We start from the raw sequence: 842 nt of genomic DNA, 5'->3' as shown, positions 1-842 counted from the left end.
TGTGTGTGTGTGTGTGTATTCTTTTTGTTTTTCTCTTCTAGTGGTCACTTAGGTTTTTTTCCAGATCATATCTATTGTAAATAATGCTACAGTAAGATTGATAAATCAGATAGATACCACAATGATCTCTTCCAACTCTGGTATTCCATGATTTCCTGATTTTGTGATAGGCTATAGAATCCAAGTGCAAAACTGGTGTGTGTGTGTGTGTGTGTGTGTGTGTGTGTGTGTGTGTGTGTGTGTGTATTCTTTTTGTTTTTCTCTTCTAGGCCTAAGGCATATCCACTCTATATGGATCTTGTTCAGCTCCATCTCAGTTGGTCTTTATTTGAAAATAAAAGTTCTGCTTTTTTCCCTAACAGCCATGAAATTTGGTGCCAAGTCACAATAACCTATTAGCTTTCATTCCTAATGACTTCCTGAGGAAAGAGAGCATTTACATTTCAGCTCATTCTTTTCTGGCACATAATACACTCTTACATTTATTTATAATTAGGGGGAGGGGTTGTACCTTCCTGTAGGTTCTCCAAGGTTGATGCTTATCGCAAAATATCATTTCTCCATTTTTTGACACAATGGAGACATGGAATAATTTCTGGCTTGAGACCTTCTCATCATTATAATCACTTCTATGTCATCATTGAAGCAGATATCATCTTAAGTGTGACCTCACTGGAGGTAACATGTGAGGAAAATCAATAAACATTTATTTATAACATGTGACTAAAAGCAATAAACAGATTCTTATCCTCCTATGATTTAAATATTCTTATTTATTATCTTGGTTACTACTCATGTAATTCATCCAACTGCAGAGACACTTCTGAAGGAAGTGGAAGGAC

This window comes from Pteropus alecto, unplaced genomic scaffold (genome assembly GCF_000325575.1).
Source record: "Pteropus alecto unplaced genomic scaffold, ASM32557v1 scaffold309, whole genome shotgun sequence".
Taxonomy (NCBI): domain Eukaryota; kingdom Metazoa; phylum Chordata; class Mammalia; order Chiroptera; family Pteropodidae; genus Pteropus; species Pteropus alecto.
The sequence above is the reverse complement of the archived record's forward strand: the minus strand, read 5'-3'. Positions refer to the sequence as shown.